Below are 15,865 nucleotides of genomic sequence, written 5' to 3' on the forward strand. Positions count from 1 at the left end.
AATGGCATGTTCTATGGAGATAGCATCCACTAAAAATAGCCACCTGAAATTCCCCATTTTACAGATAGTAATAGACAGATGTGGAAAGAAACTGATAGATGGATAGATAAACAGAGATAAACAGATAGATAGATAGACAAACAGATAGATAGATAGATAGATAGATAGATAGATAGATAGATAGATAGATAGATAGACAGACAAATAGATAGATAGATAGATAGATAGATAGATAGATAGATAGATAGACAGATAGATAGATAGATAGATAGACAGACAGACAGATAGATAGATAGATAGATAGATAGATAGATAGATAGATAGATAGATAGATAGATAGATAGATAGATAGACAGATAGATAATGATACAGTACTGCTCATTTGGCTCCTACTACTAGCCTTATAGTCAAAACAGCTTCTCTCAGAATCAATAGCCTAAAAATCCTATTCAGATATATAAGATGTTTCAAGCCATTTATAAATCTAAAACTGATTTTATTCTTATTCAAAAGACTCACCACTCACATCAGAAAATCAGAAGTAAGGGGCACAGGTATAGTCATTAGCTTATGTGGCTTTTTCAAACAGGGCAAATCAAGAAAGGTGGCAATTTTTCCATCACATACAACAAAACATTACTGGTAGGGTCAGACAGGTTTCAGCAATTGTATTTGCAAGACTATATTTTGGAAGTTAAAGTGGTATACAAGTACCTGCATCCCCAATTTTCTATTAGACTGTACCTAGTAATTGTTCCTCTCCTAAACATATTTTGGAAGATACAACATTATCAGATGAAACTTCAGTACACAATCTTCATCCCTATATAAGAGTTATCCAAGTCATGCTCATTTCTGCCTCAGTTTGAACAAAACCTTTCACTCCTCATGTCTTATAGATAGTGGAGCTCCTTCTTATTTCAATACACCTGTCTTTACATAATTCTTGGACACGTCATGCTTTTACTAGAACAAATCACCTGTATATATCTTCCAATCTCCAGGTCTACTCCTCCTTTTAATAAGTCTTTTTCATCTTTCCAGTCATAATGTCCAGTGACTATCACTACCTCTCCTCCTGCTTTCACGTATTCAGCAACTTGCCTTTGATATTCACTAAAACCCCACAATTTTCTCCATTAACTGAACAAGTATCCCTGTTTTAGGCTATCCATTCTACTTTGCCTCTGTTCCTGGTTCTTGAGTGGAATATAGTAAAATTACTTATTCTTGACAAACTTAAAGAATGGTCCTCTCATTTTCTCTCTCCTAGTGAAATGAATTGTTGCAATTTTGGACCTATTTTTATTAAAAATACCACGACCTTGAATATATTAAGTCTTATACTAGTTCCACCATGTCTCAAGAGTCCTGACTACTCTCTCGTCAAGACATCCTTCAGTATAACCCACAGTGGGCTGTCTCTTTCTTTCTGTCTCACTCTTTCTCTTTTAACAGCAGACTTTATATTATTCTCATAGTGCCCTCACAATCACTACCTCATTCTCTTCCCAGGGAAATCTTTACTCCATTGACTTTATTGTCTAATTATAAAATCACTAGCCTTATGTCTCAGGCTTAGTGTATTACTTCTCCTTTTACTCAGGTTAAGTTGACCTTTAACTTTGACTACAATATCACTTTCATTAAATATTTTAGGCACTACCTATAATCATCCTCACTACTGACTAAGAAAGCAATTGAAAGATTTGTTGATTTTACTATTGCTTCTTGTTACCATATCAAGGGGAATCTTCTTTTTCCTTCCAATCAGAAACAAAGAGCAGACACAATTACATTTCTTCCTATGGTTCTTTACACTTTTAATGCTGCCACCATAACCTAACAGCATAAAATGATCCAAATAGTTACTACATTTATTTTAGTCTCCATTAAAAACCTATGCAGACAGATGTGGCCCTAAATTCATATCTGTCTCAAATTACATCTTCTACCCAACCATGTCTTCCCTTTCCTCTCTGGTACACTTGTTGTTTATCTTTTGGCTTTTCCTGGTTAGGGGTCGCCACAGCGGAACTCCGGTCCGCTAATGATTGGCAGTAGATTTTCATGAACTGCGAGGTGCCAGCTCAATGTCCAACCTTCAACAAAGGCACGCCCATTTATGCATGTCTTTCGAATGCCACTAATGTCATAAATTCCTTACAAGCACTTTCTTTACTTGCCCTACTTCTGTCTAGAAAAACGTGTTTCTATCTTACTTTGCTAGCATTCACTATATGGGAACTTCATCTAGCTTAGAGTACAGATAGACAAATACTTCATTTGAATTTTTGACCTATTCAGCTTATCTATAATTTCAAACAGACTGCAGTCAAATTGCATGTGTTAGAATGGGTACTAACCTGACGTATTTTGGTGAATTTGCTGATAAACATATTCTCCCCTATCCTGTCTTGCAATTAATCATTCACCTTTAGATATATTTACATATTGTAATTTGACACATGTCCTTAAACAAAAGTTAACAATTCCTCATCTACTTCCAGAAGACTAAAATGGCCGAGTTCATTTTATTTGTCTATTTCTTTTTTCATTTGTTAGCTGGGTAAGTGAAATAGTCCCCTGCCACAACCTAGGACTTCTAATACAATGACAATAAGTAATTACATTTTTTTGTGTGTGTGTGTTTTATATATATATATATGGTTCTACCTGACATAATCGAAACCACACAACACCGACAACCACATCACCGACACCACATATTCGACAGTCCATAAACACGAAACCACACATAACCGACAACGAAATAACCGACGGTACACAAACACGAAACCCCATACACTGCACACACCACAATAACAATTAAAAACAAAACACATCCCCATTCCACAAACCACACACACAACACAAGCACACCAAAATCCTTACAAGCCCACACTAAACCTTACCCTAACCCTAAGGTCCGTCACTATCGCACACTTACCTACCCGCTCCTAACCCTAACTCACTTAACCCGCCTATCGCCCCTAACCCTAACTCACTTAACCCACCCTATCGCCCCTAACCCTAACTCACTTAACCCACCCCCTATCGCCCCTAACCCTAACTCACTTAACCCACCCCTATCGCCCCTAACCCTAACTCACTTAACCCACCCCTATCCCCACAGACCGTCAATCTCCACACTTACCTGCCTCGCAACTCACACAGCCTTTCCCCATGTCGGCATCCTCGGCGTTGGTGTTGTCATCCCTCGTGTCGGTCTTCTGCATTGTCGATGTTCTGCCACTCGCGATTCAGTCGCCGGTCTTCTTCTGAATTCGCTGTCGGTCTTCTGCGCTGTCGACGAAGTCAGGTAGAACCATATATATATATATATTTATATGGGGTCTAGGACATTTTGCCGAAAATCCATTTCTGCCTAAAATTCCTGACATAGGGTCCCAATCGCCGAATATCCATTTCACCAAAAATAGTACTGACAGTGTATATGCCCTTTTCCCCCACTGTAGTGTGATCTCGGAGTGAGAATGTTAAAGTAAGGGGGTGTGGGGGGTGTAGCTCCCCAACTACTCAGGTTATAAACTACTTACTTATCCTTTTAATAGGGACTGGACAATATAAAACAATACTAGACAATATTAAACTGTACTGGATGGGGGGGCTACGCCCCCACACCCCCCTACTTTAATATTCTCACTCCGAGATTGCACTACAATGGGGAAAGGGCATATACAGTGCCAGTACTATTTTCTGCAAAATGGATTTTCGGCGATTTGGACCCTGTGTCAGTAATTTTCAGCAAAATGGATTTTTGACAAAATGACAGTGATCCATATATGTATATATATATATATATATATATATATATATATATATATACACACACATGTGTGTGTGTGTGTGTGTGTGTGTGTGTGTGTGTGTGTGTAAAAACAAAAGAAAACTGCTGTCACCAGTAAAATAAACTTTAATAAAACAACAAATAAAAGATCTGCAGGTAAAAAGATATGAGCTTTCAGGTTTCAAAGAACCCTTCCTCAGATCTGACTTCATTCATGAAAAACTCTTAATAAGTATGTCCTTCAACCAATCAGATGCTCCAAGTAAAACACACCCTTCTGCAAGCCAATCTTAGCCGCCTATGTAGGTATTGACCCTTCAATATGTCCTTCAGTCATTCAGATGCCCCAAATGGAACACACCCTTCTGCAGGTCAATCATAACCGTCTGTCTACCTACATATACATATAAAATAACATTCCCTCCACATATAACGACATATAATGTTGACACCAAACTACCAAACACACTGTTTACTATGTTTCTGCAGGGGGCTTGATACAGCGGGGTTAGGAAATTAACTTTTTTCCACTGTAGTGCGATCTTGGAGTTGGTATATTTAATTTATGGGGGGTCAGGGGTGCAGAAATGTAGTAAAAAGTGTGTTTGGTAGTTTGGTGTCATTATATGTGGAGGGGATGCTATTTTCTTGTGATTTGTAGTGTTAGATGTTATGAAATTCGATGTTATGGGTTTTAGATATTTTGGGTTTTAGATGTTCTGGTCTCAGTGTTATGAAATTAGATGTTATGGGTTTTAAATATTTCAAAGTAGACCCATATATATATATATATATATATATATATATATATATATATATATATATATATATGGTTTTCTTGTGTTTCACAGAATGTACATTTTTTCATCAAATGCAGGAGTGTGATTCAATATCGATGGTACGGATGGCCAAATGAGAGATATGTCAATGGTATGGAACATCAGTAAAGGTAAGTGGGGTTGGGGGTTGAGAGCATGTGTGTGTTTGTGTGTGCGTGTGTGTGTGTGTGCGTGTGTGCGTGTGTGCATGTGTGTGTGTGTGTGTGTGTGTGTGTGTGTGTGTGTGTGTGTGTGTGTGTGTGTGTGTGTGTGAGTTAGGGTTAGAATCAGGAATGAGTGAAGGACTGGTGCTGTGTGTTTGTGTTTTCTACTGTAAAGGTAAAGATTAGGTTTAGAATCAGGAATGAATGGAGGACCCTTGTTGTGTGTTTGTGTATTCTAGTGGAAAGGTAAAGATTAGGTTTTTTCCCTTGTACCAGAGTAGTAATAGGTGCCAACCCTAACCCTAATGCTGCCCCTTCCCCCAACTCTAAACCTACAAACTACACCTTAATGTCATTAAAATCTTCTCATAACACACTGCCACTATTCAGACAAATTTAAGGTTATTGTTATGGAGTATTTTAGTTTTTATATCGAGAGAGGAAATAAGTTTCCTCTTTTGATATTGTTTTCATTTTTTTTTTTTTTTTTTTTTTTGCTATTGTGTATGATTGAACTTATTTTGTCAACATCTGTTTTGTTGATCCCTTTCTCTGGCATTGTGTGATCTTGGCATTGAATACATAAGTAGCAGGGGATGTGGGGGGTGGCAGGGTGGTTCCTTCCCTGCTACAGAGCAAATGGTTGCCCACTTCCATGTCAGACATCCAGCTTTCCTCCTCACTTGAAAACATCACATCCAAACCCAATATTTATTTTTTGTGATTATGTTCTAGTGCTTTCTAACCAAGGCCTGCTACTTGCGGGATACAAAGAAAGATTCACCACAAGCTGAATCTTCCTATGTCACAAAAAACGTGTATATCTCATTTACTTCTTTTTCCTCATTATGGAGTATGGTGCTGAATCAAGCCACAAATTGACTGGCATTTCACAAGACCCTGGAATCCAGTATGACAAAGAGTACCTCTTCTCTTCCTTGTTTACTTATCCAGTTCCTTCTTTTATCATTTCTTTTACATCAGAGGCTACAGATCTTATTTTTTTTTTTCATTTATCCTTCCTCCAAATTGCATATCCCCATATGTGTATTTCTCAGCCATAATTATCTGGATATCAGATTTCTGTTGCTGCCATATTATGAATTCACTATGGTTCTAGCAAAGCCACTTGATCAGGCAACGTTTTATAAGATATTTTCCATTTTTATTTTGTTTTGCCCCATTTTTACATCACTCATGTTAATATCGAAGACAAAAATTATAATTTTTTGCTAGAGAAAGGGAGGGGAGAGAGAGTAATGTAGATAACAAAAATTAAGAACTGATAATAACAGTAAATAAAGAAATAAAAATATGAACAAGCACAAGGCATTATAGCATGATAGAAGATAAAAGGTTTGCAAAGTGAAAAGGACAATTTATAGTAATATTGAGGAAAAATTCCTGTGGGTTAAATGTAGTACCAAACACTAATATTTTGTTTGGTGTTTTACTGAATGGAGGAAATGAAGAAAAAGAAGGAGGAAAAGAAACAAAACAATGTGCTAAAGTGAACTTGAAAACAAGCTAAAGGCTAAGAACAAAGGAAGGTAACAGCACTGAATATGAATACTATAAAACTGACTTCAGGAGCATTTATGCAAAGGATGTGGATATAATTATTTTGCAAGATATTAGGGTAGGCATAAAGAGGCGAGTTCATTTCAGAAAGATTGTGAAATGGGTGGTTTTGCTACACAGTACAAGAGGAGACTTTGGGGGTAATAGAAATCAGACTAGGGAAAAGGAAAGTGGAAATGATTTGGTATGCTGTACATGACGGATGTTTAATATTAAATATTATAGACAAAAAGAATGTCTGGAAAGGATATTTGGGATACATATAGAATATGCTTGGAATGAAACTGGATTATAGAAGGAATTAGATCCTTTCTATTTACAAGGCAGAAGGATAATTTGAGTATTAATTGCAAAGAGGAAAAGAAGAAACATTAGAAAACTGAAATAAATAAGTAAGAAAACTTTCTTAAAATATGTTAGAGGCACAGATGAAAAATTAAAATATATTTGCTCATAATGGCAACAGGCTTATACATAAGTAAAGTCTGATTCATCACTTAAGACTTAGGCAAACATGCATTTGTATAAAAGAAACACCCCATATTAACATGTCCCAAATTACAAGCATTATACATCACATGCTTTATTTTGTATAGCTATCATCAATCCAACATTAAATAAATTGCTCAATTCCTACCTTCCCTTAAACCTCACTCCTCCTCCAAAACATTATTCTGCATGTACTTTTTCTATATAATTTGCTCCTACCCTTTTCTAAAGATCCCACTTCCAGTTCTTTTCTCTCTGTTACAATATTCAATACTTCAAATACAGTTGGTTTAGACTTTGATTTCCATTTTCTAGTAATTGCTTTTTTGGTAGCCACCAAAATTAAACTAAATAAGGCCTTACTATGTCTAGACAATTCAGATCTTGTATCTCAGCTCAAATAAATTATTTCTTTAGTTACACCCATTTGCTCACCCAATATTACTGACAGTCTACTCTGTAGAAAATTTTTAAAGTCTGCCAACTCATTACACTCCCAAACATATGTTCCCAGTTATCTCTTTCTTCCCCATCACACCTGCAACATGTGGCATCTACATGAGGAAAAATTCTTTGGAATCTGCTTGAGGTATAAAAATGCCTATGCAAATCCTTCCAAGCAAAAATCCTAAATCTTCTAGACTTTGTTGTATATTTAAGAGCCATACATATGTCCCTCCATTGTTTCCTTCTGAATTGCTTACCTAATTTCTCTTCCCAATCTTTTCTAACCTCCTCCTCTGACTGGTACTTATAGCTATTGTGCAACATTTTATATCCCTTTTTTATCAGCAGCTTCTGTTCAAGATTCAGCTAAAAACTCTACCAGAACATGTCTTTCACTTAGGATTCCCCTATCGCATTTTCTTTGTCTATACTCTGATATCAATACCTGGTAGGAAAGGCAGTATCTAACCAGAGGCCTCTTCCCATTTATTACCTTTCACTCTCTAGTTATTTCCTCTCAGCACCTTGGTTCCTTTGCCAATTTACTCAAGTAAATTCCAGCCCCTGCTTGCCTATTCTCTGTGCCCTTAATTGCAGTTATCCTTACCAGCAAAATCTCCTTTTTCTATTCTTGAGTTGGCTTAGCTCTTAGAATACTTCCAGCTACTTTATGAATATAATATTCTGTATGGCTGTTGTTATTCTCCTTAAGGATATAGGGAAAGTATATTGTGAGAAAAATGGAGTGTCTTATAATTTAAAGGAAGTTAAGCATGGTGGTGTGTTGGAAAAATGAAGGCCTACATGGAAATATGCTCTTCTTTTACTAAAGGCTGGAGAGGTGCTACAAACAGTGAATGAGTTTGTGAAAGATAAGAAAATTGATTTAAACTTTATGTAAAGAAATTAATTTAGTAAAAGGAGTTGAAAGAGATATGAGTTAATTTATAAGAAAATAATGAGGATCAAAACGAAGACAAAATATGAAGAGTAGGTGAAATAAATAAATAGTTCTAAAAGTGAGAGACAAGAAAATATGTGTGAATATTAATGCTGAAAAGTTAAACATGTCTGGAAGGCAACTGAAGTGTTATAATAATCTGATATTCAGAGGAGTTAAAGATCAAATGATATTTATGATACAAGAAGGGAACGTGACGTGTTTTTATCTGCCCGAGGCTTATAGGAAAGCGGCAAAAGGCAATAAGGAAGAAATTAAGTAAGGTGGGTGAAGTGGGTAAGACTAGAAATGTGTATTATAACAAATTAAGATTAGTACTGAGAATTTAAAAAGCGCTTGTTGATGTTAAACGCTTCCGTGTATGCGTGTTCAGTGTTTTGTGATTCGGACATATGCTAGTCGAGCATGTGTCCAGATCCCATTTATATATATATATATATATATATATATATATATATATATATATATATACACGTATGTATATAAATATATATATATATATATATATATATACACACATATGTATATATATATATATATATATATATATATATATATATACACACACATATGATATATATATATATATATATATATATATATCTTGCAAATAAGAGGTGAGAAAGTCGGTAGCCCTGCCTTGTACCCATAGTTTATCTGAATTTACTGATAAGGCCCACCATAAGATTCACATGGGGGAGAAACTCCCCATAAATAGCCTGTAGTAGCCCCACTAGCATTTCTGGCACATGCATAGCTCTCACTACCTCCTACAGAAAACTCCACTCTACTCTGTCAACATTTTTTTTTCTGCATCTAGACTGAGTATGGAGACATGCTTGCACTTAATATTGGCTTCTTGAATATTAGCATCTTGTTTTGCCATCAAGGTTCTTATAATATTGTCAAATGTTTTCCTCCCGCCTACAAAACCACATTGGTCCTCATGTATAACACTGGGGCTAACCTATGTCAATCTTGCTGCTAGAAGTGTCATGAATATTTTCTAATTACAATTCAGTACTGTAATTTGTCTATAAGCACTGGGTCCTCTCCGATCTGATCCCTTTCCATAAATTAATACAGCCAAGCCTTCTTTCTGGGTAACTGGAACTTCCCAGTTCTGTGTTATCTTATTCACTAATTTCTGCCATACTTCAGTTAGTCTTACCCCTTCAAACCTCCAAACCTCTACTGGGAGTCCATATTTTTTTTCCAACAATTCCTACAGCTAAGATTTCCCCTAGCTCTGCTTGAAGTTTACAGAGGTCTAACTCTCTCAAATGCAATCACTAATCATGATAACCAAATTATCTAACATAGTAAGTGATCCTGTATTCAAGCAGTGTAACTAAACTGTGGAAATGCATCCCACTACCACTGAAATCCAGTCAGAATGCAAACTCATTTAAAACACAAGTTAAGCTTTATGTGTCAAATTAATAACTATGTTCCTGTACATCTCTAGGACAAGTACCGTTGTTATTTCAGTTTGCTACAGCATCAAACCATTTTTCTTCAGTCAGAATCCTATGCCCCACAATCAGTGTTTTCCAATATCTGGATAGTCTTATTAGCATCTCCCAGCAATATGCATTGTTTTGTGAAACTGCTTACCCCAACGTCTATACTTCTAATATAAACCTTATGATAGATATATATATATATAATTGTCTCTAAATCTGCTTTACTCACCACCTCTTAACTACAATATCAGCATTGTCCTCCCTACTTGGTTCCTTCGCTCACCTCCATTTCATTGAATTTCTAAGCATTAATCACGTGATCTATTATATATCTGACAAATGCACTAATACACCTCTTCAAATGCTCAATGTTCAGCTTCTGCTAATGTAAAAGTATCTTTTATACTATAATAGTTGCCCCTTTTTTCATATGAATGTAATCTAATCGGTAAATGTATGTGTAATTTTTAATGTGTATTATTTAATATTTGCTCATGTATAGTACTGAATGTCTGTTTAAAAATGTTTGTAATATGTTTGAGCTTTTCTCCCTGGGCCTCCTCTGAAAAGACGTTTTTGACTAAACCTAGTCAGGCAAACCTGGTAAACAAAAGCAAAATAAACTAAACAGTTTCTGGATGTATTCTAGGCTCTTGTGGATTAGTACAGCTTTTTCCCAGTGTCACCTCAGGAATGAGCCTGATCTATGTGCGTCTTTTTTGAGGTCACACATTTTCCTGAGGTGCTTGGTGTGATAGACTGCATCCACATTGTCATTATGGCCCCATCAGGTCCTCAGAGGAGCAGTATCACAATAGGAAATGCTGCCATTTTATCAGCTGCCAGGCAGTGTGCAATGCATGAGAGTCCATTATTAATATCTGTGGCCAACATCATGGCAGTGTCCATGATTCTCATGTCTGGCACACAAGCTCACTCTGATGCCTCTTCCTGTATACTCAGATGACCCATGCTCCCTGCTGGTAAGTGGACATTTTAATTTTAGTCATCTAATTAGTTAGTAGTCGTAAAATGTAGTGCTCATTACTGAAACAACCTTTCATTTTGTCTCCCCCCCTTTTTCTTTTTTGTGTTTTTCAAGTGATGCAGGCTGCCCCCTAGAAACCTTCTTGATAACACCTGTGAGAAATACAGCTGGAGTTACAGAGGAATGTTACAACACTATCCTGTCATAGACACAAATTGTCACTGAGAGAGTGTTTGACCTGCTTAAAGCCCATCTTCACCAAGTCTCAGAGTGTCCTTCAGTATGACCCTGATACTGAATGCAAGATGTTTGCCGTGTGTTGCATTCTGCGTAATATGTTCATACACCACTCTGGTAGTGAGATGTCCCAAGATGTCACTGCAGCTCCCATTACAGATCCTACAACAATTAATGATAGTGTTGGTGGCCAACAGGTAGCAGTAGTAAGAGACTCTATGCATCTTCTGGCTTTTGCATAGTATGCAGCTATGCAGGTAAAGAGATGGCATCTAGTCCACAAATATAGACCGTGCCTTTCAGATTAGTGTTTCCTCATTATAAAAAAACACAGAGTATAATTAATGCATGCATTGCTTTCTGTGGTCTATGCTGTGTGTGTTACATGGTCCACTGCACCATTCATCAGACAGCCCTGCTTACCTTTAGATAAAATTTTATTTTTTATTTTCTACAGTAGAGTTATTCATAATGTGTGTGTGTGTGTGTGTGTGTGTGTGTATATATATATATATATATATATATATATATATATATATATATATATATATATATGGGTCAACTTTGTTTCATTGAAAGCTCATTTCACTGAATTTGAATTCACCCTGACAAAATCGCGGAAAGCTCAAATTACTGAAAACTCATTTCACCGAATCTCATTTCACTGAAGTGAAGTACTGGCACTGTGTAGAGTACTGTAAGGCAAGTAAAACATATATGCCCTTTTCCCCACTGTAGTGAGATCCTGTAGTTAGTATATATAGTTAGGGGTGGTATGGGGTTTGGATTCATGTTATATTTCACTGAAAGCTTCAGAACAATACATTTTAAACCTTAGACATGCATACTTACAACACCAATGACTAACTCTTTCCAGAACACAATATATACCCAAACTTAATGGGGGGCTACACCCCCCACACACACCTCCAATGTGTACTTTTGTCGTATTCCAACTTGCATGTTTCATGAGTTGATAGGCACACAAACTTTGGCCACTACCTATCTGTTCCCCTCTCTTTTGTATGGCGCTCCTCTGCTTACCAATCTGTCTTCCATACTCACCTTCAAACTGGAAGTATGCTACAACAAAATTTCCAGATTCGCTACCAAGGCAAAATCCTCCTCCCATCACTGCACCTCCCTACACTCTTTAAATTGGCTTGAACTCCCTAATCAACTTGACTTCCTCCAAATCGTTATAGCCCGCAAATTATTATTCCAACCTACTAGCTGCCCTGCATTATCTAATATCCTACAACCATATACCCCCCTTAGACCCCTTCAATCTACTCACCAAAACCTTATAATCATCCAAAAACCCAAGTGCCCAGCTGGTCAGCTTCTACTCTCCTTTTCCCTAGCCAAAACATGGAATGCCCTTCCCTCTGCTCTGAGGACCTGTGGCAATCCACACACATTCAAAACACAACTTTATTCTTACCTGTTTCTTCACAGGAAATGTAACTGCACTCTTCAACTCATACCTCCCAAGCTCTGTTCCTCCTTCTCTCCTGGCTAACCTTCATACTTTCCTAATTTCTCTCATATACTTAGATTATAAATGTAACTAAACAGTAACATCCAGCCATTATGCTGTATGCCTGTCTTTCTCTTGAAACATTTCTAATAGTTTTGCTGTCTTTACTGAATGATGCCTGTTTTGACTGTAATACTACCTGTTGATTGTTATACTACCTGTTGATTGTTATACTACTTGTTGATTGTTATACTACCTGTTGGTTGTTATACTACCTGTTGATTGTTATACTACCTGTTGGTTGCTATACTACCTGTTGACTGTTATACTACCAGTTGATTGTTATACTACCTGTTGATTGTTATACTACCTGTTGATTGTAATACTGCCTATTGATTGTTATACTACCTGTTGATTGTTATACTACCTGTTGGTTGTTATACTACCTGTTGATTGTTATACTACTTGTTGATTGTTATACTACCTGTTGATTGCCTGTTGATTGTTATACTACCTGTTGATTGTAATACTACCTGTTGGTTGTTATACTACCTGTTGATTGTTATACTACCTGTTGACTGTTATACTACCTGTTGGTTGTTATACTACCTGTTGATTGTTATACTACCTGTTGGTTGTTATACTACCTGTTGACTGTTATACTACCTGTTGATTGTAATACTACCTGTTGATTGTTATACTACCTGTTGATTGTTATACTAATTGTTGATTGCAATGCAAATATTTTTCTTGTAATTCTTTATGTAATGTAACTTTGTATTGTGGAGCTTCTCTCCCCGGGCCTCCACTGAAAATGGGCTCTTGAGCCCAGTGGACTTCCCCGGTCACCAAACTGGAATAACTAAATATAATAAATAAATGTATGACATTTATTTGTTTTATAATGTGTGCTTCTCTACTTTTGATTCAGTTCAGTAAGAAGTAATTGTTTATATTATAGCAAGTTACTGGAGATTGACTAATTGTGTCAGAACTTGACCATTGTGTCAACAGAATTTATTAGCAATCATCATTTGGGCAATACTGAGGGTAAAGTAGAAGGAGGACCATCACTCATGTAATCATAGTGTATATGAGTTCCTCACCACCCCCATTTTTATAGATTATTTTTTATTTATCATTTGTGTAAGGGTGAGCATTATCATTACTCATCTTACTCAGCCTACATTCATAATACTGAATGAGCCCTTAATGGTGTTAAACATAACACTCTGCAACTTACCTACCTTCACATTTCTTTCTACAAATTTTTTCTTGCATCATTTTATTTTATTTATTTTATTTTATTTTTTATTTTTTAATCAATAACATCTTTCAACTGAAATACATTCTGATGAAAAGCCTGTTAGTACTGAAGTGCATTTTACATGGACATTTTCTTTCCCTCCTCCATACCCTGATTATTACACATTTTTTTTCTTACATTCATTTTTTCTGTAAACAATATCTTGGTATACTGAAATGCATACTGTTGAACTGAGAGACATCATGTATTCGTTGTCAGTAGTGCTAACCCTGTCTTACACTAGGATAAGCATGAATGTGTCATCCACAGTGTCCTCTAAAGATACAGTGGGTGATAGTAGCTGTGATTGCGAGGTACTGCTACCATGTCAGCTGGGAGTTTGATGCTGACTTGCTGTGAAGACATGACCTACCAGATGCAAGTGATCCTATAGACACAGACTGGGCAGTGTTGCATGACTAAGTCCTTGAATGATAGATTCTGCTACATGTAGATGAATGCTGATTATGCCTGCTTGAATTCTGTTGTTTAAGTCTCCCCTACAGTTTCCAAGCATTTTGCTGAGTAGTAATTGTTGTGCAACATGCTATTCCCCCACTTGTATGCACAGCACCCTGTCCACAAGGGACTCTTACTTGAATCTGATATGTTTTGACTAGCATCCACATGAAGTCAAACATGGCTGCTGCATTTGCAATTATACTGCATATGTGTCACCATGACATCATCCCTACTCTCTAACACTTGCATGTAGTGCTGAAGATGCTCACCTATGCCCTGCAGTACTCTGACTATCTCTATCTGACTTCCTGTACTGGTCAGCTGAGCCTGAGCAATGTCACAGCAGATTTGCTGCTGGACAGCCAATGATTTTCATACTTCTGAAGGTAGCTGTGACACGTGCCCATGCCTGGCACCCTCTTGCACAAGTGTAACAGTGAATTCTGCTGCCTCTGAGATGGCGCTATTTTCTAGAAGGTGTTTGTGTGACTGAGGGGTCACTCGTGTTGAAGTGCATGGATTCTCTACTTGTACAACTTGTAGTTTAATGTCCTCAACTACTTGACTTTTTGAACCAATGTCACTTCCTGCAGTTGCGTTGCTGTGGGGTGTGTCATCCTGCCATTAAACTTGGTAACTATGTGCCACTGTCTTTAGGCTGACTCATAAATACAATAACAGTGTCATCATCAACAGCCATTCTGCTGCTGACAGCTTCCAGCTGTGTTGCTAACATGGAAGTGCTGACCTGTGAAGAATCAATGTTATTACATTAGTAGTAAGTCAGTGGAGCAAACTGCTGAATGCAGTGTAATGAGTTGTGAAGAACACGTACCATACACACTCACTCCACTTTCACAATTGGCATACATGTATGATTCACCTGTTGACAGTAAATGTCATGTGTTACATTTAAGCACTTACCCCCTGCAGTCATCTTGTTAATGTGAATATGTCATGGTGAATGAACTAACCTTCCTGAACACGTCTATGGATACTGCTGAGGTGGGGAGTTGCCAGAATCAATACTACCTCTGATTATGCCTGTACCTTCTCCATTAGTGTCATAGTCATCTCCCCATATGGAGATCAGGTGTTCCTCTTTGGGTACTAAAGAGATAAGTGTGGTTGGTCCCCCACTAGTACTGCTATGGGCATTCTGACTTGCCTGTACTCTTGCACATCCTGCCATATTGTTTGTCTTTTTTTGCTCTGTGTCAATGTGCAGTTCCTTCCCTCAAAAATATTTATGTCCACAACCACCTGGTTCCATACCTTTGTTCTCTCAGCTTGTTTTGGCATCCCTTTACCCAAAAGATGCTTGCCATATGTCCTGAGGGCCCCCATGAGAACATGGTTCTCCACAGGGCTGAAATTGTCTTTTCTCTGTCTAGATCCCTGCTGTTGCATTATGTGTTAACCTGGAACAACATGTATGAGTAACCCTAATAATACTGGATTTAACAAAAATCACCACTCTCATCACTCCTGCAACTACCGACAAGAAAGAATGTCTGAATTCCTTGCACATACATCATGTTTAAACCATAACTGTAGTACCATAAGGGAAGAAACTGAAAAATAACTGACAGTTTGAATACAGCATAACTAATACTTTAATATTAGTAGAGTGAAACACAAATCAAATGAGTAAT

The sequence above is a fragment of the Protopterus annectens genome, chromosome 5.part0 (genome assembly GCF_019279795.1).
Source record: "Protopterus annectens isolate FY-2018-M chromosome 5.part0, PAN1.0, whole genome shotgun sequence".
Classification (NCBI taxonomy): Eukaryota; Metazoa; Chordata; order Ceratodontiformes; family Protopteridae; genus Protopterus; species Protopterus annectens.